General features: G+C 37.3%; 1 non-coding gene across 1 annotated transcript; it reads left to right on the top strand.

The window, feature by feature from the left end:
* The first annotated feature begins 24,076 nt into the window (after nt 1-24,076).
* LOC123232768 lies at nt 24,077-24,178 on the top strand. Its single transcript, XR_006505276.1, has one exon. It is a non-coding gene; the product is annotated as a U6 spliceosomal RNA (small nuclear RNA).
* The last annotated feature ends 1,320 nt before the right edge of the window (nt 24,179-25,498 follow it).

Here is a 25,498-nt window from a genome sequence, read left to right as displayed (position 1 = left end):
ATTTTGGAAGACAGACAGTCCATAGTGGAGACTTCTGACAAAAAAATGATCCATTGGAGAAGGAAATGGCAAACCACTCTACTATCTTTGCCAAGAAAAATCCCATGAACAGTATCAGAAAGTGGAGGCCAGAAGGGCTTAGTGTGCTATGGTCCATGCAGTCACAAAGAATTGTTCATGACTGAACCACAGTAACAACAATACCTGACAGAATTCTGTTCTTTCTTAGAGTAGCAGCACATTCATTCCTTCAGTATTTTTCAGTTATTGCACTTTTAGTCAGAAAGGACTTTCCAAAGAAAATTATGATAGCCATGATTGTCTGTAATGATAGTTAGTAATATTTATTTTGATTCTATAATGAGCCATTGTCCTCCTCTCTCCAGTATTTGTAAATCTGCCACAAAATGAATCTCCAATTCTCCCTCCCTGTCTTGGTCTTTTTCTGTCTTCCATCTCTCCCTCTCACTTTCTTTTTCTCAATGATCTCTCTGTCTCTAACTCTGTCTCTGGTCTGTCTGTTTGTCTTTCTCTTTTTCTCTTATACATACACAAGACATACCTTCCTCCACGACACTGAAAAAAATGTCAGTTCATTTCACAAATTGGATATTTTATGAATTATATTCAATGCATCTCAATGAGCAAAATTGAAATGCTTGAAACTCCCTCCATCAAAGGAGTTGCAAAAATTCATTTCTGGTCAGTTATACAAAGTACATTAGGTCCCTACTACTCTTATGGAAGGTACTGGGGAGTAAGATGATCAAAAAGAAAAAAGAAAAGAAAAAGAAACCTTCTTAGACCTCAAGGGCCTTATATAATTTTGAGATTTAAAGGACTTGTCTAAGTAAGACCATACAAGATCAAAATGCAAGTTCATGTAAGTCTCAAGATAGGTAAAAATGATTCCAAATGTCTCATATATTCTAATGTATCTCAGCATACTCAGTCATAATTTATATGGAGTCTACTATATTGTGTACAGTCTGGAGGGTTCATTTATTTATGTACTTAAAATCCTTACCTTCCTTCTTGGAATCAATACTTGTGTATTGGTTCCAAGACAGAAGAGTGGTAAGGGCTAGGCAATGGGGATTAAATGATTTGCCCAGGGTTATACAACTAGGAATTGTCTGAGGCAAGATTTGAACCCAGGACCTCCTATCTCTAGGTCTCACTTCTAATCTACTGAGCCACCCACCTGCTCCTTAATCTGGAGGTTTTAAAAAGAAAGTTGGTTAATCCCTTTTGTGAGATCGGAGAGAAGATTCTAAAAATATACTAAGCATTATAATAATTAGACATATTTAAAACAGACATAATAAATGCCACAAATAGTATAATGATAGTAATAGCTAATAATAGCTAGCATTTAAATATCACTTTAGGTTTTATAAAGTGTTTTACAAAGATTATTTCATTGTATCATGAGAGGGAGGTGCTATTATTATCTGCATTTTTACAGACGAAGAAATTGAGGTTGACAAAGATTATAGGGCAATAAAATCAGGAAGTGTCTGAGGTGAGATTTGAACTCATGTCTTCCTGATGCTCTATCTACTGTGTCTGTATATATTGTTCATGACAAATGCCTTGTATGTATATAATCATAAATACTTAAATATCTGTAGTCTTAATAAGGCTACTTAAAGGATTAAAAATGATATATTTGCTTTCTTTTGATTTACTCTTTCTCTGCTGAAACCATGCAAAATTAAATTTCTAATCACATGTAACCACCAGGGAGTGCTTTGCCAATTTGCCTGATTCAGTAATAAGTATCTAGAGCTCAAATGTAGATGTCTAGTGCACCCAACACCAGGGGGCCCTCAGGGACAAATCAAGCTCTCTCTGGCTCTTAGAGAGCTGATTACCTCTCTACCTCTCTACCTTTGTCCCTTTGTAAGTAGCAGTGGGTGTGAAAAGCAATATTTTAACCTCTAGTTCTTTGCCGCTTAGGCTAGTTTTTCTCAACAGGTGTTGACACAATCCTGGATCTAAGCTCAGGCTCCTGGCATCACTCTCTTGTCGCCCCGGTGCTGCTAATACTGATGCTGGCCTATGAGAGCAGCTGAAGACAGGGACCTTCACTTAGCTGACTTGATTCAGGCATCCTTAATGCCTATCTTTGTTAAATCTCCTCCTCCTGCTATGGCCAAGTAAATCATATTTTGTTACCTGTTAAATGACAAGAAGTGTTTGATTTTTGTTCCAGTATTGAACATAAATGGTGAGAAGACTGCCCAGAGCCAAGCTCAGTCCAGAAACAGAACTATCTAGGGTTTAGTATGCAGGAAAACAAAACAAAACAAAACAAAACTGCCTCTCTTTCTATTCCTGGTACTTTTCAATTGAAGTGATAGGAAAAGATACAAACTATATGCTGTTCTTTAATCATGATATCCAGAAAAGAAATGAAGCCACATACATTAAGCACTCAGGGAAGGCTGATTGCCTGTGGCTCCTTCTCCGAGCAAGCTGACTCTCTTTACCTCTTATTTATTTTAGAATCCTTACCTTCTGTCTTAGATTGATATTAAGTATTGGTTCCAAGGCAGAAGAGTGATAAGGGCTACACAATGGGAGTCAAGTGACTTGCCTAAGGCCATAGTGTCTAAAGTCACATTTGAACCCAGATCTTCCCATCTCCAGGGCTGGCTCTCTATCCACTGAGGTCACCCCTCTCTCCACTCCCCTCAGCTTATTTTTCTCAAGTTAGCCAAAATTTAATTTTTCAAAGAAACACAGTTTTGGTGCTTGCATTCACACCTCCGGATGCTGGAAAGAGAAAAGATTTTATTCACTCAGGGGATCATGTGGGATCCAGCTAGATGCTGGAGGTCCTGGCCATCTTCAGCTGTCACTGCTTTTCCACTCAGCCTTAGTCCCAGTCTCTGCTTTGACCTGGCTGTACTTTCCCAAAGGGTATGGGGTTCACTATTAAAGTCTTATCACAGTTTCAATGGCTCCATGAAGATTACCATCTCGTCTCTTTGTATTCTTTATCTTTGAAAAGCTCACTGACACCACCAAACCCACGTCCTTCCCAGCTGTCTCTCAGCCCATGATGGGGGTGGGAAACATGCCCACATGCTAAACATGTTCATGGGAGCCTGTAATAACTTTAACTCACGTGAAAAGTCTTAAAATAAAAACAAAATGAATCATGCATGATCAACAGACTTTATTATTTGTTTATTGTCTTTAAAAATACCCTTTCTATGCATTTGATGATAAATACAATGAAATTATATTTGATTTTATGAAGTTATATTTGATTTTAGGCATTATTGGAGAGTGCTTTGCAAGTTCCATACATGATGCTATTGAAAGTGCCAGTAACGTGAAAATGTGGAAAGTTGGTATGTGAAGCAAATAAGGAGGAGCAGTGGTAGAAAAAGTGATCCCACACCCCCTGAGAAAAGCAGGTATGGAAATATAAACTTTTCGAAAGCTCTAGGTGGACCATCTGATTTGACTGCCACACAGCTCAGATTCCTTTTAAATAGAAACGTCTTTGCTTTTGGTAAATGAAGTTACCCTGTGTTGGGTGTCAAGAGAATAATTCTCCAATTACGGCTGTATTAGGCTGTCCAAAGCAAAGGCAATGACCTAGGTCTTGTTGAGCAGGGATTCCCATTTGGCACTAGTTCCATGGGCTGTCGAGGGGACGACATTTGGCATCCATGTGCTCTGCTCAGCCTTGAACTTCAAAGGAAAACCCTTTCAGTAATTTTCACGAGTTAGCGAAAATGATCATGCTAAAGTAATGTCTAGTGCTTGGAAAAGCATTGTTATGTTTTGAATGCAATCTCTTTCAAACAAAGACTATTTTCAGCTCTCCTTGAGTCAATGTGCAGAAATTCCATAAAACTTTTGGCATCTTCATCTGTGACATTAGGAATAAATGCCCTTATTCTCACTCCTCTGTCTGGTTTTCCATGGTTTCTTGATAGAGAATTTCAAAGCAAAACATGGACGATGAAATGAGCACATGGCAAATGGGGCAATTTAAATTCTTAAGGAGTTGCAAACAATTCTTCAGCAACTCCTCTTTAAACTGTGACCTTGATATGTGTTTGACTAAGTAGGATCAGATTTAGAAGCCAGTGAACACAGGGTTCTCATGGTGAAAGGAGGAAAAAAAGGCTCCAGAACAGGTCATACCAGACCCACCTCATCTCCTTTTCTGGCAGTATTGGTAGACTGTTAGATCAGAGAAATTCTGCATACTCAGTATACTTGAATTTCAGCAAAGTAGTTGATAAAATCTCTCAGGGTATCTTTGTAGATGAGATGGAGAGAGATGGGTGGGATCATTGTATAATTAGGTAAATCTCAAAATATTTGAATAATGGCACCCAAAGAATATTGGTTAATGGATTGGTGTTCAATTAGGAGAATGAAGTCTGTAGTGGAATGCCCTAGAGCTCTGTCCTTGGCCCCTTTTTCTGTTGAACATTTTAATTAATGACTTGGGTAAAGCCTTCTGAGATTTATGATGCGGGGAAGCTGAGAAAGACATCTAATATGCTGGAGTTGGGGAAAAGATATGAGAGGCAGTAAGAGCTGAGACAAGGTACATGTCCCATACTTCTAAGACATATTACGAGGTAATCAACATTTGAGTCAAATGCCTTATTAGAGGTGTGTGTGGACCAGAGGTCAAGGCATTGGGTGTAAGGAAAATGATCTAGCAAGTGGATCTAGTCAGTAACCTGAGCAGGGAGAGATACCTCAAGTCAGAAAGTAGATTTTTCCGGTCTTCAACTCTATATCTGTGCATGTTACTTTCTATCATATCTAATTCCACTTTTCACATTTCTATTTTGACCCAAATTCCAGCCTTTCTATCTCTTACTACTAATTTCCATTCCTAGCATTCTGGTTGGTGGGAATAGACACTTATGAAGGATTATGTGTGGCTGGGCAGTTAGACAGCTCAGTAGACAGAGGAGTCAGAAAGACCTGACTTTGCATCAAGCCTTAGACACTTACTAGCTGTGTAACCTTGGGCAAGTCCCTTAGCCTTGTTTGCCTCAGTTTCCTTATCTTTAAAATGAGTTGGAGGAGGAAATTCAAACCACTCCGGCATCTTTGCTAAGAAAACACAAATGGGATTACAGAGTCAGATATGATTGAAATGACTCAACAACATTATACACATTTTGTAAGTTCCTTTAAAGTAGAGAATTATCTTTTGGCTCTTTTCATATCCCCAGTGCTTAACTTGGTGCCTGGCACTTTGTAGGCACTTAACAGGTGTTTTTTGGTTAATTGATGTGCCAAGCATGAAGCTAATATCTTATTTTGTTCCCACAACAATCCTGAGAGGTAGGTGCTCTTGCTATCCCTATTTTACAGATGAGGAAACTGATGACAGAAGTTTTGTGACTTTCCCGGGGTTATATAGCTGGTAGGCATCTGAGTCTGGATTTGGACTCAAGTCTTCCTCACTCCAAGCCCAGGGCTTCTTCCACCGACACACCTATCGGCCCCTAATTGTAGTTAGTCTAGCCCCTTAGCTGATTAGTTTGGTTAGGACAGTTCCTATCAATTCCTATTTTCAGATAACATGATAGTAGAGTTCTGATGTATGTGCAGATCTCAGTAACTCTCCACGTAGAGAGGATAGGCAGCTTGCTTTTATGAGAATAGTGATAATGTATTAGGGAAATATCTTGGGAAGACTGTGGAACATGTATAGACATTCTGTAACTTGTGGTTGGCCAACCACATGGGGAATGGGAGGTTCTTGGATCAGTATTGGAAAGGGCTCAATGGGCTTCTGCCTCCTTTTTCTTTCTCTTTGCTTCATTGGTTCGTTCCTTAGCCTCTAGCATCTGGGAAAAGAGCAAACTACAATGGAAGAGGTCTCAAAGCCTAGTCTCTCCCCTCTGAGGCCAGGTGGCCCCTAGAAACAGACCTCGGTCCTTGTCTTTTTTATTTGTTATTTTCCATCCTAAAAGACTAGAATGAAGTCTCTCACATTGGGAATTTTGAACAACTGAGTGACTTGATCATAATAAATACTAAGTGATGGTTGAATTAGAAGATATTCTATGCTTTCTATTGTCTAAACAACATACACTATCTCCTTGAAAAGGCCTTACCTTCATCCTTTAGCTGATAAACATGAGCATAGGGATTCTTTGTGTGTACAAGCCTATGAATGAAAGAGATGGGAGGTTTTGGCCACTTGGGCTAGTAATATTACCTTAACAAACAGAGAACTCAGGCATGTAAGTGAAACAACAAGAGAGATTAGAAATAAGGTTGGTGAGCAGGAAGTACAGCAAGAAAGACAAGGTGGCACAATGTGTAAGTAGGCAACTGAGCAAAGGAGACTAGATTTGGAGTGGTTGGTGGTATGTGGAATAGTTGTCAATGATGTGAACTGCTGGATGGAGAGTAAAACATGGATGAGGAGAAGGGACATTGGATAATGGGAAGAAAGTGAAACAAGGAGAAAAAGCTAGAAAGTGGCAGAAAATCAACTATTTTGATACATTCCAAATTGTCACTAGTATGAGCTATACATTATTACCACTGGGTTGCTTGTTTCACAACGTTTTTCCTTCCCCCTCTATGGACTTTTAAAAAATACCAAGAAAATCATTTTGAAAAACATTTCATGGCTCAGACTTTTAAATTAATTGATTTGGCCAACTTTTTTTAAAAATAAGAAATGACTCTCAGAGGGTGGTAGAAGAAAAACAAGTGAAAACATTGGTGACATGAAAACAAAAGATATCAGTAAAATAGATTTTTTTATAAAAGAAAAACATTATTTAATAGTAATTAAAATATTTGGCTGAAAGAAAAAAAGTGTCAGAGAAACAAACAAGGGTTTGGGGAGTTAGGTGGATAGTAGAGCCAAAGCAGCAAAGAGGGAAGTATCAATAATGTCATTTATGTTCTCACCTATATAGGAGAGATGATTAGTGATAGACTAATTGATTAATTAACACATTAAATCAACAAGCATTATTGACTACTATGTGCCAACAACCATGATAAATGCTGGAGATACAAAGTCAAGAATAAAACCATTCTCACTCTCAAGAACTTTACAGCCTGTTAGGGAGAGAGAGAGAAAACATGTATAAAAATAAGTCAACACAAACTAAATACAAAGCAAGGATCAGGTAATTTCTGGGGAGGCAAAGAGCACTAGCAATTGTGGGTATCCAGAAAGGCTGGATGTAGGAGGTGGGATTGAGCTGAGCCTGGCAGGAAGTTAGAGCTTCTAGAAGATTCTACAATTTTTTTTTAAACTCTTAGCTTCTATCTTAGAATCAATAGTATAGTGGTTCCAAGGTAGAAGAGAGCAAAGGCTAGGCAATGGAGGTTAAGTGACTTGGCCAGGGTCACACAGTTAGGAAGTATCAGAGGTCAGATTTGAACCCAGGACCTCTCATCTATGGGCCTGGCTCTCAATTCACTATAGTACCTAGCCACCCCTTTCCCCCTTTTGTACTTTTTATGGCTTTGGGCAAGTACTTCATAGCATCTTAGTTTCTTCATTTGTAAGATGAGGTTGGATTAGATGATTTCTAAGGACTCTTCCACCTCTAACAAGGATCCTATCAGAGAGAGATGAGAAGGGGGTGAATGAATAATGCTTTTTATATATCCATTAGGCCCCATCAAAGCCCTTCCTGCTCTTAAGCAGTTTCATGATTATATTGCATGCATTGAAAGAACATGTCAAAACCCATTCTTAGACTGGACAAATTTAAAATGTGAATCAAGTATTCTCTTTTAAGAGATAATGTCTTCTTAATGTTGTGTTTTTGTTTTTGTTTTTGTTTTTTTACTTCTAATGCCTTGTAAAAACTGGAGAAACTACTCAGTCATTTTCCATGTCTGTGGAATTTGGTTAGGGTGGACACTGTTGAATAAGATTAGTCTTTAATAATCCCCTAAGTGTCTTAAGTGATATTGCCTCTGACATTTGGATGCTGATATTCCTGTCCCTTTATTGGAATAAGGCAGAATCTTCCTCAGTCTGGATTGATCATTATCTTGTGATTCCCCAACTGACATAAATGTCATCTCATCCTTTTCTTTTACAGCTACTTCCTGGGCTCATGGGCTCGGGTCTCTGCACAGCAGGGTCCAAGAAAGACAACACTTTACCTCTTTCTCCCATTTCCTACCTCCTCCAAGGGATTGTAGCTGGGAAGGAGGATGTGTCTGGGCAAACTTTGTTGAAATTAAGACAAAAGGTGGAAGGCATCTGGAAAAGTGGATGTCTGTTTCATGGGCAAAGGGTTTTAATGTTAAATACAGAGGGATAATACGGGCATAGAAATCATTTCAATTTCTTCATTATTTTCTTCAAGGAAAATGGGGACAGACAGGGAAACAGACAAAGAGGCAGAGAGAGAGAGAGGGACAGAAACCTAGAGGGGAGAAAGAAAGAGAAGGAGAGAGAGGAGAGAGATATACAGAGAGACAGAGAGGAGACACACACACACACACACACAAAGAGACAGAGAGAGAGAGAGACAAGAAAAAGAATACAATTAATTTGCTTTCTTGCCCCAGGCACTATAATTTGCCTTTTACTTTCTGTATTTTCATATTTGAGTCTGAAAAGCAGAGGACCAAAACAATCAGCAACAGATGGCCCTGTGTAATCTGCATGGTCCATGAATTCAGTTAGCATGCAAATTGTCATCCTAAGGCGATTCCAGGGAACTGCTGGGAAAAAAAAAAAAGCCTGGGCAGGCCTGCTTTGCGAAATAGATAGAGGACATGATTAAAATGTCTGGATTCAATCATATGTTTAATTACAATCCCTTTTTTATCTCCCCTGCAATGACTGGTAGCGATTACGATACAAATATTGAAAATGCGGATGACGTATGGTAGTAGTAGGAAGGCTGATAGGTGGTCTGTGTTTGATCCAAGTGATCAAAGACCCAAACCATGGAGGGAGGGGGGACTCACCCACAAGCTCCCCTTCTTCAGCCAAAATACTTGAGAAGAAAGGGATGTGTTTCATGGGAGACAGTTCTCTATGGCATTTTCATTCCAATCTAAGACAATCCAAGACCACCTTCCAAGTGTGAGGACACAACACCTCAGTGAGTTAAATAGATCTCTTTTCATCTTCACTTATCCACTTCCCCTGGGAGCAAAGGGCAATGGACAGTGCTTAAGGACATCAGTATTGAGAAGCTTTCTTGTTTCCTTTCTTGGATGAATCTCTTACCTCAGCTCCAATTAGCTTACTCATGTGCAAATGCTTGTGTGGGAATTTTCACGAGTTCCCAAAGGTAGCCTTATGGGAGGAGTTTCTTTCTTTACAGGCTGGAATTTGGAAAAGCAGAGGAGCTGGGAACTTAGAAAAGAAACCTGGCCAGCATTTGGAACCAAAGGATTTCAGATATTTTATCAGAACTTTAGAGAGATAACAAAGCTTCATAGCAACTCAGTGAATGAAGTTGGCTAGCATTACAGATGATTCAGCACAGGAATGACTATTGAAGACAAATGGAAAGACAGAGCTAAGATGCTTCTCACCCCTCTTCACTTCTTTCTCCCCTCATACCTCACCCCCCACATTACTATTACTATACAAATAGCAGTCCAGGCTTTTGCAAAACCAAAAATCTATTTGTCTGTGGCTTTCAGCAAGGCTTGTGTCGTTACTACATTGGCACAGATTTATTGTTCCATTAGTGGCATCGAAGACCCTCTAGTTATTTCTCACACTGGCTAACGTAGACTGTGGGCAGGGATACACTTGATTTAATGAAACTTAATTCAATTAATGCTTAATTTGCATCCACAATGTGCTGGCGTTGTGTAGGCCATTGTCAGTAAAACATGAAACCTCAAAGAGCTCACAGTCTATATAGCTGTTAGAAAGATAGCCAGGAGGCACAGTAGATAGAACACTGGATTTTGAATCTGGAAGATCTGAATGAAAATCCAACCTTAGACACTTATCTGGGTAACTGTGTAAATTACCGTCTGCCTCAGTTTCTTCATCTTTAAAGTGGGAATAGTCATTGTACCTACCTCATAGGATTGTTGTGACGATCAAGTGAAGTATTTGTAAAGTGCTTGACAAATATTAAAGCATGATATAAATGCCAGTTATCATTAATTGGGAGAGGGGGAATATATAATTTATATGTGTAAAAAAGAACATAAAATATCATTAAGTGTTAAAGTGAATGGCGGTGAGAAAGGATCTATGTGAATATATAGAAGGGAGAAATAAGTATGGGCTAGAACAGAAGAGGAAATGATCAAAGAGACTAGGCCTTGAAGGATGAGTAGAATGGAAATAAATAAAGAAGGGGCAATGGTAGAAGGACAGGTGCAGATGTGGCAGAGAACAGAGCATTGCTGGGGGCTGGTGAAGAAAAGCTTAAGAAAAGGGTAGATGGTGGGGAGTAGAAGATTATCAAGTTTTATAGGTAGGTGGAACCAGGATGAGGATTACTTTGAATGATTCAAAGAGTATCTTTTCTGTGATGTTGTTTCAAGCTTTCCATATAGACTCTAGATGAACTGAACCCTTTTGGATATAGGTTATTGTATCTGTTGTAGGATTATCAAAATAGACCTGGAAGGGTTCTTAGAAGCCATTCACTTTCATTTTAGAAATGCGGTAACAGAGGACTGGAGATGTTAAGTGACCTGCCCAAGATAGTAGTAAGTGGAACAGCCAGCATTTGAAACCTGGTCATTATATTCCAAATCCAGAACCCTCTTAACTGGGCAAAAATGCATCTTCATGCCCTGAAACAATTCCTTTGGAGGGAAAGCTTTGTGCATTGTGCAGGGGCAGTAGTGGTACCCCTTATTCATAGAAACTAATCATAGTTTCCATTTGGCTTATTGAATTGTTAAAGAGTAAGTAAGGATGGTGTAGTAGAGAAGTCCCTGAGCATGGAGACAGAAGATATTAGTTTGAGCCTTGTCTACATTTCCTGGATCTCAAATCTTAGGCAAGGTATCTAATCTCTGAGTTTTTCCTTACTTATAAAATGAGGTGGTAGTACTTGTTCTTCCTATCCCATGGGTTGGCTGTGGGAATAAAATGAGATAATCCGTGTTAAATATGTAGATGTGAGCTATGGAGGGAGTAGTATGGAGAGGGGAGAGCATAGGAATTACAGTCAGGAGGACCTGGGTTTTAATCCTGCTTCTGACACTTCCTGAGTGCATGATTCAGGTGTAATTAATTTAATTTTGTTCAGTTCAGAGTCTGTAAAGTAGGTCTAAGAATAGAGACCAGACCTATGATTTCATTGATATAAGAAGGAGAAAGAAAGGAAAAAAGGATATAAGAGATGGAAGTAGGAAGAGAAGAAGAATGAGGAAAGATTGAATGAATGAATGAAGAGAGGAAGGGGGAAGAGAACATACAAAAGGGGGAAGGAAGAAAGGGAGAGAGAGGAAGGAAAGAAACAGAGAAGAAAACAAGTATTTATTATGCTCATATTATGTGCCAGGCACTGTGCTATGTGCTTTACAAATTTTAACTTATTTGGTCCCCATAACAACCCTGGAAGATAGGTACTATCATTATCCCCATTTTACAGTTGAGGAAACTGAGGCAAGCAGGTTAAGTGACTTACTCAACTGGTAAGTGTTTGAGTCTAGCCTTCCTAATTCCAAGCCTACCATTCCACCATACAGTTCAACTTCCTTATTTTATGGATGAGGAAACTGAGGTGCAGCTTGCCTAGGCTCAAATAGTAAGAATCTGAGATGGGATATGAATTCATATCTTTCTGTCTTCATGTTCAGTATCCTCTTGAGTACATCATTCTGAGTGGAACAGGGGCTAAATGAGGGAGAGAAAAAAAAACTTGAGAGCTCTACATTAATGTGGGGCAACATGGAACAGAAAAACATTTTAAGAAGGGAAGCAATTCTACCAAATTCCTTTTATAACACAACTATCATGTTGATACTGAAATTGGGAAGAGAAAAACCAGAAAAAGAAAACCATAGACCAAAACAAAACTGACAGAAAACACATGATTATCTCAATAAATGCAGAAAAAGCTTTTGACAAAATACAACACCCATTCCTAAGAAAAACATGAGAGAATATTGGAATAAATGGAAAATTCTTTAAAAAGATAAATAACATCTATCTAAAACCACTACCAAACATTATCTGTAATGGGGATAAGCTAGAAGCTTCTCAATAAGGTCAGGAATGGATCAAGGATGCACATTATCACCACTACTATTCAGTATAGTGCAGGAAATGCTAGATTGCAAATGGAGAAGAAGAAATTGAAGGAACTAGAATAGGCAATGAGGAAATAAAGCTATCACTCTTTGTAGATGATATGATGGCATATTTAGAGAGTATTAGATAATCAATCAAAAAACTAATTGAAACAATAATCAGCTTTAACAAAATTGCAGGATATAAAATAAATCCACATAAATCATCAGCATTTCTCAACACATAGTACTAATGATCATAATAACTTAATGTCTGACAAACCCCAAAATTCAAACTTTTGGAAGAACTCATTATTTGACAAAGACTGCTGGGAAAACTGGAAATCAGTATGGTAGAAACTAGGCATAGACCAATATCTCATGTCATATAATGAGATAAAGTAAAAAGAGATACATGATTTAGAAAAAAAGGGTGATGCTATATTAGAATAACACAAAATAGTGTCAGGCCTATGGAAAAGGGAAGAATTTATAACCAAATAAGGTGTAGAAAACATAAGATACAAAATAGGTAACTTTGACTACATTAAATTGAAAAATTTTGCACAAACAAAACCAATGCCACCAAGATTAGAAGAGAAACAACAAACTGGGGAAATTGTTTTTATAGAAGTGTTTCTGATAAAGGCCTTATTTCTCAAATATATAGAGAACAGTCAAATTTATAAGAATCTGAGGAACACTTCAATTGTCAAATGGTCAAAGGTGAACAGGTAGTTCTCAGATAAATTAAAACTATATTTAGTCAAATGAAAAAATGCTCCAAATTACTATTAACTAGAAAAATGCAAATTAAAATAATTCTGAGATACCACTTCACACCTAAAAGACTGGTTAATATGACAAAAAATAAAAATGATAAATGCTGGAACGGATATGGGAAAGTTGGGACACTAATATATTGATGGTGGAGCTGTTAACTAATAAAGCCATTCCGGAGAGAAATTTGGAACTACACCCAAAGGGTCATAAACCCTATGACTAACTTTTGACCTAGAAATACCACTACTACATCTGTATCCCAAAGAGATCAAAAATAGTGGAAAAGGAAACATTTGTACACAAATAAAGCACCTTTTTCTGTGGTTGCAAAGAACTGGAAACTAAAGACATGTCCATCAACTGGGAAATGACTGAACAAGTTGTGGTATATGATGATAAAGGAATATTATTATGCCATAAGAAATGACAAACAGGACAAGCACAAAAGAACCTGGAAATACATATAAAGTGATGCAAAGTAAAGTGAGCGGGACCAGGAGAATGTTGTACATAGTAATATCAATAATGAATGATGATCAACTGTGAATGACTAATTATTGTCAATAATGCAAGGATCCATACAACACCAAGGGATTCATCATGAAAAAGGCTATCCATTGTGATAGAAGGAACTGATGGAGTCTGACTGTGGATGGAAGCATATCATTCTTTACTTTATTTCCTTCATGAATTTTCCTCTAGTATAAATGATATGTGTCTTCTTTCATAACATGATGAACATGGAAATATGTATTGCATGATAGCACATGTGCAACTATATCATATTACCTTCTGTCTTGGTGAAGGGGGAAGAGTGGGATGGAGAAAGAGAATGTGGATTGCAAAATATCAGAAAATGTTGGTTAAAATTATATCTACATGTATATAACTACATGTATATAAAACAAAATAAAACAAAAAAAGACAGGGGAAATGAGATGGTGATGGAGATGGAAGAAGAAGGTAAATTCTATGCTCTCTTATGAGAGATTCAAGGAAGGTTGGGACTCTCAGGATAATATGAAGTGGTATTTGTTATATGTAGATTTCTAATGTGTTTATAATTAATGCCATATTTATTTTTCTATCCTGAATTGAAAGTCACAAAGAAAAAAGACATATATCCATACATATTTATATTTTAAAAAGCAGACTTATAATCTTTCATTTTGCTTTTTATCTGAACTCTAGTTATGGTATCTCTCTCTAAAATTCAGGTTCCTAGTAGACTAGATGGCTAATCTCCCTTGGCAAGGCAAAAGGGTATTCAGGAAATAAAAAAAAAAGACCCAGGTAATTCAAATAGAAATGCATTCTGCTTCTCAAACCCCAATTAAATAATTCTTCCCTTGAGTGTTCATAGGTTGTCCTTGTGCTGTAAAAAAGCAATAATAATAATGGTGGCAATATTTAGTATTTAAATAGTATTTTAAGATTTGCAAATATTTTGCCATTTTATCCTAACAACCTGAGAAGTAAGTACATTCCATTTTACACGGGAAGAACCTAAGACAGATAGATGTTAAGTGATTTACCCTAGGTTGCAGATAGAGACTGAATCTGGATTTGAACTCAAGTCTCCTTAACTTTAGCTCCAACACTCTATCCATGTTACCATCTAATTGCTTGAATCATTATTCTTTCATTCTCTTCTATATTCATTGTCACGATGAGTTCATTTGGGCATCTTAAGGGTCTTCTGACAGGAGAAATGTACTGTCTAGATTGCAATATTCTATCCTTAATGTAGAAATTTTTTCAACAATGTCCTCTAGTTGATTAAAGTCTTACTCTGATGACTCATTGCAGACTGGGAGTGACCTTTGGATCTCAAAGTCTAGGCCAATTGAGCATAAGTTCTGGTGAATACTGCCATTTTGGAAAGGCTTCTATTCTAGTATTGACCTAGTGATGAATTGTAATATATGTCCCCAAGAACCCACCTAGCTGAGTCTGGAGAAGCTCTATATCCAGGTTGGCTTCTGGGTATTGAATGTTTTAATGATAGTAACTCGTAAAGACTATGAACCATTTTATACTTGGGTTCAAAGAAGTAACCTCAGAAGTACTAGATGTAGAGCCTTAAGCAACCTTAGAGACCATCTAGTCCAATACCTTCCTTTTTTTTTTGAGGAAAATGAGCCCTAGGGAGGTTAAGGAGCTTGCTGAGGTCATGCAGCTAAGTAGAGGTGAATTTTTCAGGATGGTTTGGGTTGATCTGTACCACAATTTGATATATATACTGTGAGAGGTTCTAGGAGAAAAGGTTCTAAACTTACCTTGACAACTGATATGGGGCAGTATTTAAGTCATGGTTCTGTCACTAAAAACTAGTTCTATACCCAATGTACTATAGCTGACTCATTGGAATGACTAGATGCTTTTCAACTGAAAACAAACTTTGAGGTTTTTAAATGGACTGTAAGTTCAAGATGAATCAGCAGTATAATATCATAGCCAGACAAATTAATTAAATTTTAGGTGGCATTAAGGAATATATAATGTCTATCACTAGGGACATGAGATCAGTGATGCACTTTGCCCTGGTCAATTCTTTTCTGGAGTACAGAGTTAATTTCTGGGGGCCTCAGTTTAGGAACAAGATTTTAAGCTGGGAAATATCTTGAAAGGGTCAACCAGCATAGCAAAAGGTCCCTAAATGAGAGGTATCAAACTTATGGTCCCTCAGGATGCAAGCAGCCCACAAAACTCCCCAGTGCTCTAGAACTAGATTAAAAAGTAATTGGTAAATATTTAACAAAAAATAATATAATATAAAACAGGTAATATTAATAGGTAATAAGTATAGGCAATATTAATTTGTAGTTTTCTAAGTCAATATGTGGCTACTATAGTATACATAGCAGGCATTTAAACTTCCTTCCTTCCTTCCTTCCTTCCTTCCTTCCTTCCTTCCTTCCTTCCTTCCTTCCTTCCTTCCTTCCCTTAAGATTACTCAGATAATAGGTAGCAAAGCCATCTTCTGACTGAATTCAGGATTCCTTCCACTGCACCATGGTAGTTTAATAGTGTATCTAAAGGTAATGTTTCTCAAAAGTAGAAAAATATATTAAATTTATTCACACAAACTTATCATTTAGTAATAAGGTTGCTGAGTTCAGGTAATAGCAAATTAAATTCATGAGAAATCTTTGCAAAAAAGACCTAGGTAGCTTAAAGAGAAATGCATCCTGATTGTTTTATAGACCTGTATGTCTATACCTGTCGGTCAGAAAATAAAAGGTACATAGAAAATAGTAGGTAGTCATAGAAGTAATAGAATTGGGGATCAGTTAGATCAAAAGGAGCAAAAGACATGATAGGAACTCCCTTTTTGTGGGTTGAAAGTTTAACACTGAACTGACTCAGGTGTAAGTAACCAAAACCTCACTTATCTGCATTTATGACAAATATTAAAAATGTGATTTTTTTATTAGAATGAAACACATTCTAATCCTAGTCAACTCTGAGTTGCTTCTCTTTGGCTTTGGCTCCTTTTTGGCCCAAGAACTCCTCTTTTTGGTCCAGGAATTTGATATTATTTAGGAACTCCTCTTCTGTGTCCAGGAGGCATGGTCCCAGAATTCCTTTATGTTTCTGGGAACTCCTTCATGCCACCATCCCATTCATAAGCCCTTGCTTTTGGTTCTGGTTCATATGGCTTCCAGATAGTCCTGGATACTTTTCCCATTCCTCAACTTCTTCCATCTTCTGAGGAGGCCATATGGTTCCCTGGAGTCTTCAGCACTTGAGTTTTCTGGGCAGACTGGTCCATTCTTTGTGAGACTCACAATGCAGTGTGAAGAAGTATGGAAAAGTGAATAGTGGTTAAGGGTCTAAATAGCTAGTTCTCTCAGTTTTTCCCCCTCTCTGTGTTTCTCTCAGCATTATTCTGGATACTATAATCATAGGGAAGGCTTTCAGGAGCACTCTCTCCTCATTTCTGCCTATTGTGATTGCTACCTTTTCTCTTCTCAAGCACCTATTCTTTTATGAATCTTTTTCTGATCCCCTCAGTCATTAGTGTCTCTTAGGGGTGTTCAGAGTATTCAGGGAAGACTGGCACCTCTGGTGGGAGGGCTTGCTGAACCCTTTCCAGGGCTCCTTTCCTCCTTTGGTGTCTAGCTCTCACCTGGGGCTCCAAGAAACTGTGGTAAGGACAATGGCCATAGCCTGGTAAAATCATCTCAGCAGATGGGCTAAACCGGGTCAAGGGTAACTGACAGCCTCCAAATTGTTGATGAGTTTGGGAACCGCCTACTCCAGGCATGTGAAGACTTCCCTGGGCAGAATGGGTGGAGGAGAATAATTTGTTCCAATAGCCACGAAGGTGACTAAAGCAGAGGCTGTGGAGTGCTTAGAGCTTGGTCAGACACAAAAGAAGCCTAGGGCATCCACTGCATCCTGAGCTACCTGCAGTCATCTTAGCTTTTGTCTTGCCACTGGACTTCAATGACTCTGAAAGAGAAAGTGAGGCCAATGACTTTGTTTAATTCTGCCTCACTTAAACCCAATTAGTGCAAAAGACAAAACATCACTGTGATGTCACTGGTCCCCTTTGAAAATGAAGGACAAACAACAACAGTGTCTCTTGACTTACATTGTATTTATTTTGAATATATTTTCTGTGTATATGGGGATTCATCTCATGGATCATGAACTCCTTAAGGCTAAGGTCTTTATTTTTTTTTTTTTACTGTATCTTAAGCAATATTGTTCTAGACACCTCATAGATGCTCAATAAATGCTTGCCAAACTAGAATGAATTTTTCAATGTTTAGTATTTTCATGACAATGGAAATGAAACCAAATGGTTTTGTTAAATAAATATAAGTTTACTGCCTCATGGTGCTACTCACTATTTTGGAATCTATGTTAATATTTTAATTATATTATATCCATTATATATTATGCTGCTATCATATTATATAGGCATTAATTAATTAATTTAATATTTAATATTATTAGTATATTAATATATTAAATATAATACTTATTTTATTTAAGTTACATTATTTGAGTATCTATACATACAGTTAATTATGTTAATAGAATCTGTTACTGTTCTCAGTTTGAATCAGAAAGGTTTCAACTAATTGACTTCAAAGGGCCCTTTCAGCTCTAAAACTTATTATGGTATGATGAAAAAGAGGAAAGACGTGACACATACTTGCATCACATTTTTGACTGATAGTATGTTATGGTAAGAACATCAGATTTTGAATCACAGTACCTGGGTTTGAGTGCTGTTTGTTTTGGTCCTTCCTCGTTGTATCACTTTGCATAAGTAACTTCACCTGCTTGGGTCTCAGTTTCATCATCTGTAAACGAAGTTGAACAAAATCATACCTTAAGCTTTTAATCTATGATCCCATGACTTTATTTGAAAGAAAATGGAATAATTTAAATTGGAGCCAAGAATTGAAAGATTAGATCTGTATTACTATATATGGCATTCAAATTTTATCCATGAGTCAACTAACTAATGAATTAGAGGGATTTCTTTGTAGATCATGAAATGAGTAGTTGTTGCCCTCAAGAATATAATTTAATTTATCTTGATAGCGTTATGATGCTATTGTGGCTTGGGAACTGGATTTAGAGGCAGGTTATCCTGGGTTCAAATCCTGCCACTATGAACATGCTTACTAATTCTGTGACCCTGGACATCTGTGAAATGAGGGATTGGACTCTTTGACTTCTAAGGGCTCATTGAGCTATAAATCTATTATCTGTGACCCAATGTAAAGATGTAAATAATTTATTTATTTTCCTGACTTTGGAAAGTACTTACTTTATTATGAATTCACCCTAAAAAGTAATATTCTCCCTCAGCACAGGTCTATCTTGGGTTGACCAACTTCATTGGATTTTTGGCTAAGGTAATGGGTCCTGCATCCCCCACACCCTTGATCTGATTCTTACTACTTATAGCATCTTAGGCAAATCACAACATCCCTGGGCCTCAGTTTTCACATCTGTCAAATCAATGGACTAGGTAGATTTTTGAGATCCTTTTCAGTTCTAAGCATATAATCTGATGAATGAAAGAAATGGGTAGTTTATGAAAAAGAAATGGTCCTTAGAATTTGGGATGGTGAAAGAATTTTTAAAAAAATATATGTGTATACTGTAACTCTTGTATGTTCATTACTGCAAAATCATGAGCCATAGGAGATTTAGATCCAGAACTCACCTTGAAAGTGCTAAGAACAGATTTTCAAAGCCATTTATTTTTAATGATGCTTAAATATCGCCTCATTACGGACATATAAAAAAAGCCTTTTGAGTTGCTATTTCATCTTACAAATGTTAGCTATTCTTTGTAGACAGGAACTGTCTGTTAAAGTAATATGTGACGACCACTGAATCAAAAATGCCTTACAACGGGAGGCTGCCATCTGTTTATGATATCCAGGGGGGAAAAAGGGTGCTGTGCATTTTTACTAGAAGATTTTTCCTTTAACAAGGCAGTCCGGAGACTTCAACAGGTCTTTGCAGTAAAGTGGTATGTTCTGTGTGGAACACCACCAAAGGCTTGTTGGATTCCTGGGAATTCCTACTTTCATGTTGTCATGCTACTCTTAGTTGGACATTTCATTGATAGGAGGTTCTACTGATAGGTTGAATGTTCTTTCTGAGAGGAGAGAGAGTCTGGTGATAGTAAGTAGCCTTTGCTAATTAATTGGTCTTTGAATGGGTTTTTTTTTGTTCTCTCTTGTCCCTTTATTTATTTATTGAGTTAAGAAGGTCAAACTATGTTTTTGAGTCCCTTCCCCTAATCCCATACTTTTAAAATAATTTTCAGACATTACTATAGTCTGTCCATGCAAAGTTTTATGCTTGAACCAACTTCATCTGAGTTCTGTACAAGCCTCTGCAATTAAGAGAAGATCAGACAGAAGGCAGTCCACTTTGTAGCGAGTTTAAATCTGTGTGTAATCTTGCACAGGTGCTACTTCCTGTGTTCTGGAAAATCCGTCATCACCAAATAGGCCAACTGTACCACACCTGGGTTAAAACTGAACATCTGGACCTACTCTCCTTTATTCACTCATGCTCTTCAAATCTTTCCCAAACAAATGGAACTTTAACACGAGCTTGACACTAGAGATTTGTAAGCTTTGTGCATGGAGCCAAATCCAGTTTGATATGAAACACAGCTACCCTCCTTGTACTGAATAAATTACAGATATCACATCCAAGTAGTATATTTCAATTAGTAACCTTCAAATAATTTATGGAGGTCATTTCCATCAGTAGTGATATATCTCATAATGGTGTTAGCAGTTTTCCCAGGGAATTTTAAGGAAGGTAGACATAGGGGAAATGCCATAATTGAGAACTGGTCAGAGTTGCTTTGGAATCCTTTTGCTTTCCACTGGGTTATGAAGGCCTGAGTTTTAAATAATAATGTAGAAAATATTTAGTATGATGACATTTTACATAGATCATAGTCCCTCAAGGGAATTTTCAGATGTCTGAATTTTATTGAATGTTCAGAATTATTTATTCTATATAATTATTCTTGTTATTTTTGGTCCAGATTGGTGACTCACAGTGTGGAAACTTTCTCCTCCAAGGCAGAATGGTGACTCTTTCTTGATTTAGGAACTAATACAGGAGCTTGAGAGGTCATGTGATTTGTTAATGATCATATAGCTAGTGTCTACCAAAGACAAGATTTAAAAATAGATCTTGGCTCCAAGGCCAGCCCTCACCCACTATACCACACTCCTTTTCACTTATTCTGTAGAATCTTTAAAATTCTGTGATATCAGACATGACTAATCAGTAATGATTGAGTACCTGTTTTACTCAGTGCTGGAAGACTGTAGAAGACAACTACAGTTACATGAAGATTGAAGGTCTGTGTTTTAACTATTATGGGAGTGTAAATATTCATTGTTGCATTTCAGTTTTATGGATAATGTTGACATGTTGGGTTATATGGATGACATAAAATAGAAGTTGCCACTCACAAGAAAATGTAAAGTAATGGGGTTATATTCTTAAGCAGTGATGAAAGGGATTGTTTATATGTGTGGAAGCACTAGTGCATATAACCTTCTTAGTGGAAGTGCCCTGAGAGGTCTATGACTGTTTGGTTCATTCCATCCTCAAAATTGGTCCAATTTGATTTTAGTTCCTTGGATTCTAATGGTTATGATATTGGCAAGCCAGGAGACCACCCTACAAGCAGAACTATACTTCTAGAGGGGTGTAGGAAGTTGAATTAAATAATTCTACCATATCTAGAGAAAGATTAAGTTCTAGCTTATCTCTTCTCTCCTTCCTGCTCTTTTCCACTCCTGTCCATGTGTTGTTATTTGATAGGCTCCTGGATGAGATGAAAAATGTTGCTTTAAGGTTTGAGATTCTTTCACAATTGAACTAATTAAATCATTTAAGTACTTACTATGTGGCAGACACAATGCTATGTTCTGGGGATACAAATAAAGGCTACAACTGTCTCTGCCATCAAGGAGCTCCTTTTCTAATGGGGGAGACAGCTGATAAATAACCAGATAAAGATAAGATATATGGTACAGAGTAAGAAGGTAATTGCAAAGGGAGAAGGCACTAGCAACTGAAAATTTGGGAAGGTGTCCTGCAGAAGGTAGAATTTGGCTTGAATCTTAAAGGAATTCAGAGAAGTCAGGAGGCAGAGGTGGAAAAACAGACATGGCAGGGGCAATGCTAGCATGGAGATGGGAGATGGAGGGTCATGTGTGAGGATCATTTACTTGGCCATTGTTGCTAGATCAGAGAGTATGTAGAGGAGAGTAAAATAAAAGCACTGGAAAAGTAGGAAAGACCAGGAAAGAAAGATCTTTACATTCCAAACAGAAGACTTTATATTGATTCTGGAGGTAACTCTTTCAAGCATGTGATTAGAACTATGCTTTTAAAAAATGACTTTGACAGCTGTGTGAAAGATGAATTAGAGAATGCAAAGACTGGAGGAAGGATGAATAATTAGAAGGCCATTGTAGTGGTCCAGCTAAGAGGTGATGAAGGCCTGAATTAGGGTAATGCTTATGTGAGTAGAGAGGAGGACTTATGCAAAGATTTGGCAGTAGATTGACTTGTAGGGTGAGACTCAAGAGATCAGGAAGACATTGAGATCCTGAGCCTGGGTGACTAGAAAGATAGTGGTACCTTCAATAACAATAGAGTGACTGGAAAGAAAGGAGGGATTGAAGAAAAGATAAGGAGTTTGATTTTGGACATGTTGTCTATAGGAATCTAGTTCAAGATATCTCAAAGGAAGTTGGTGATATGGAAATGGAGATTAGGAGAGGCAAGGGCTGGCTATATAGATTTGACAGTCACTTATAGAGAAGATAGTTGAACAAGATTTGATGATTTAGTGAGAGAGCATATGGGGAAAAAAAGAAGAGGACCTAAGATAGAGTTTTGGTGGGTATCCTTCCTGGCATCCATAGAACTGGTAGTAAATTAATTCTAGTCTAGAAATTCCAGGGCTAACATTAGTAGAAGGGTACTATAAAGCTGGGGAGATTGTTACCATCTCAGAAACAAATTCTGACACTGAATCCAACTCAAGTGTGCTGCTGTAGTAGGGAGAATTAGACTGGTCTCAGCAAAAGGGAATTTTTTTTGGAGCCAAGTGTACAGTTCATGAGATAAAAAGATTTTCGTTTTTGAGGATTGTCAAGCTGATGTCTTTGTAAGAACAAAATTACTTCCAGATTTATAGAGATAGAAAAGGGGATCTTTCTCAGCACCACATATTTTATTCCTTTAATAAATTCTCCATTTAAGGTTGAAGAAGGTTTCACACAGGAGATTTCATCCAATCAATCCTAGTTTATACTAAGAACTTAATAGGTGGTCATTCACTTTAATAAGGAAGGATAATGAATGTTTACTGATTGATGGACTGACTGGAGATATAAAGGAAAGCAAAAATACTTTCCTTACAGAATCTCACACATGATAATAGAAAGACTGTAATATGGACTGAAGAGCAGATAATTTTTTTCATCTTTTTAAAAATTCATTCATTCATTTATTTGTTTTTTACATGATTCATGTTTTTACTTTCCCCTTCACACCCCCTTCACCCCCACCTGCCCAAGGCCAATGCGCATTTCCACTGGTTTTAACCTATGTCATCAATCAAGACTTATTTACATATTATCAATAGTTGCATTGGTATGGTTGTTTCCAGTCTACTTCCCCAATCATGTCCCCATTAACCCATGAGTTCAAGCAGTTGTTTTTCTTCTGTGTTTCCACTCCTGCAGTTCTTCCTCTGAATGCAGGTAGCATTCTTTTCCATAAATCTCTCAGAATTGTCCTGGGTCATTGCATTGTTGCTAGTACAGAAGACCATTACATTCCATTTTACCACAGTGTATCAGTCTCTGTGTACAATGTTCTTCTGGCTCTAAGAGCAGAGAATTTTTAAAAAGATAAAAATGGGATGGACATTGTATAAATACAAAATTAGAAAGAAATAAGAGTTGGTCACAGACATTGTAAACAATCAAATTCATATGTGAGATCAAAGAATTGAGAATCATTCAAAGTATAATGTATTGCAGTCAGGTTGGAGATTCAGTGGGCTGAGTGCCAGGTCTAGAGACAGTAGGTCCTAGGTTCAAATAGAACCTCATATACTTCCTAGCTGTGTGTCCTTGGGCAAGTCACTTAACCCCTACCATCTAGCCCTTACCATTATTTTGCCTTGGAACAATACATAGTATTAATTCTAAGGTGGAATATGAGGATTAAAAAAAGTATAATATGTTAGGTGTTTTATAAGTCTATGGTTAAATCCAAGAACCCAGCCATCCCTGACATTCATTTGTGTGACAGCCAGAGAATTTAGGAATCACTTGACAGGTGCCAGAGTAGGGAAGAAATGAGGCAAGCAGGCATATGAAGAAAGAGCTTATGGGAGTTTCTAGAAGGAAAACAAAATTATGATGATTACAAATAAGAGGGGCAAAATTCCAAAGAGATTATAGAATCAATGTGAATGTCAACAAATGAATGAATGATACCAGTGTTGTATGCAATAGAAAAAGGGGATTAAAACTGGAAGAGGATGCTTGCTTGGCAGTACATATATTAAAACTGGAATAAAAGAGAGATTAACATGGTCCCATTCAAGGATGACATACAAATTTATAAAGCATTCCATATTTTAAAAAAGAAAAGGAAAGAGGATAAAAATCTGAATTTATAAACCAAAGAAATGGTCAAATTAAAATTTAATTTGTGTGCTGATGGATGAATTTTTGTTTCTAGAAAAAAACAAATAATATAAATATTCAGATTCTTTGAAAATATGTGTTATGATTTAGAGGTTTTTCTAATTTATAAAAAATGAAATTATATTTGTGCAATCCTGCTTTTGAGCTTCGTACACATGAGTTAGATTCATTTCTCTCAGATAGCTTAAGAACCTGAAGGCAGGAAAGAAGAATGAAGAGTCTCTGAAGGCCAATCAATCCTGTGATGATAACAATTCCATCTAATAGGATGGTCTCTGTCTCAATGCTGTAATGCAGAGATGCATTATTCGTTTCTGTAGGTTCAAACAACAAATTGATTTCTCCAAAAATGATAACAATCAAAATCAAAGAGACAGAGGAAATAGAAGGACCTACTATAATTCTAAATGCTATTTTAGATTAATCATGACACAAAAAGAAATGATGATGATAATTTATCTCTTATTGGTTAATGGGCCTTACATATTCATTTATTGTACATAGGAGGGAAGAGATTACTTTACCTTTCATTACTAAATTCTGTGTTCTTATAGAGTGGACTCCCCCTTTCATGATGTAGAATTTTTTTAAACCCTTACTTTCCATCTTAGAATTGATACTGAGTATTGGTTCTAAGGTAAAAGAGTGGTAAGGAGGTGGCAATTGGGGTTAAGTAATTTTCCCAGGAAGACACAGCTAGGAAGTCTCTGAGGACAGATTTGAACCTAGGATCCCCCAACTCTAGGCCTGGCTCTTTATTCACTGTGTCATCTTGCTGCCCCTAATTCTTGATTCTTGATTAGGAACTTTTGAGTAGCCATGGATCTCATTAAAGAAGTGCAATGCCATTTGCAAAAATGGGTATTTGGAAGACCTCATCATCTAATAGGAATTTTCCTTCTACTTGGACACTTTGTTTGGCATCTTCCATGACAGTGCCAAATACCTTTGGCAGATAATCCCCTTGTTTTATGTTTCAATTGTTTTTGGTAATCAAAGGCCTGTTGCTTAATCTTTCGAATGTTCTTGTCCAAGCTCAATGGGGAAGATGCCTTTTGGAGGACAGCCTTTATAGCAGGGCTTCTTAACCTGGGGTTCATTACTAGATTTCAAGAGGTCCCAAAATTTTTTAACATTTTGTACTATTTTTCAAGATTATTGGTTTTCTCTGTAATCCAATGTGTTTTATTTTTGTATATTTATAAACATTATTCTGAGAAGAGGTCCATAGGCTTCACCAGATTGCCATGGGG

The sequence above is a fragment of the Gracilinanus agilis genome, chromosome 1 (genome assembly GCF_016433145.1).
Source record: "Gracilinanus agilis isolate LMUSP501 chromosome 1, AgileGrace, whole genome shotgun sequence".
Classification (NCBI taxonomy): domain Eukaryota; kingdom Metazoa; phylum Chordata; class Mammalia; order Didelphimorphia; family Didelphidae; genus Gracilinanus; species Gracilinanus agilis.
This window is presented reverse-complemented; position numbering and strand designations above follow the sequence as displayed.